This window comes from Plasmopara halstedii (genome assembly GCF_900000015.1).
Source record: "Plasmopara halstedii genome assembly, contig: Scaffold_323, whole genome shotgun sequence".
NCBI lineage: Eukaryota > Oomycota > Peronosporomycetes > Peronosporales > Peronosporaceae > Plasmopara > Plasmopara halstedii.
In genome coordinates this window covers 1,192,924-1,193,591 of record NW_020187244.1, presented here as the reverse complement: position 1 = coordinate 1,193,591, position 668 = coordinate 1,192,924, and positions in this window count along the sequence as shown.

The window sequence follows — 668 nt, the reverse complement described above, 5'->3', positions numbered from 1 at the left end:
CAAGCTACTCACGCAAGTCCTTCTGGTTCTTTGGAACCGGCCAGGCTACAATGGCCTTGACGTTAGCGGGATCCGCTCGAAGGCCACGCTTCCCAATGAAGCAGCCTAAAAGGGAATATCTTCTGCGCCAAAGATGCACTTGTCAGCATTGGCGTACAGTTTGTTAGTGCGCATGCACTAAAGCACCGCTTTAAAAAGACGATGTGGTTCTCCTTATCTGTCCTCCCGTGCTCCGCACGACTGTGAACGAAAATGTCGTCAACGTATGTCTGTGCATACGTCCTGTGGGGTCTGACCAACTGCGTCACAAAACGATTAAATGTTGCTGGTGCATCTGACAGCCCTTGGGGCATCACCAGCCACTCCCCGAGCATGCCGCTCGGAGTGCTTACCGCTGTCAGCGGAATATCACTCGCTCTCATGAGCAATTGGCAATACCCATCGACCAAGTCGAGTGCACTGTACTTCGTACAACCTGCCGTGTTGTTCTGAAAAACATTCTTTCTAGAAATCGGCGTCTGGGCCGAATGGTGGCAGCATTGAGCTTATTGTAGCATAAATGATACGCTGCTTGACCATCGGCTTTCGGATACAAAACGTGGGTGTCGAATGGGAAGACTTGCTCTCACGAACCACCCCTGCGTCGTGCTTCGCACGAAAAAAGGCGA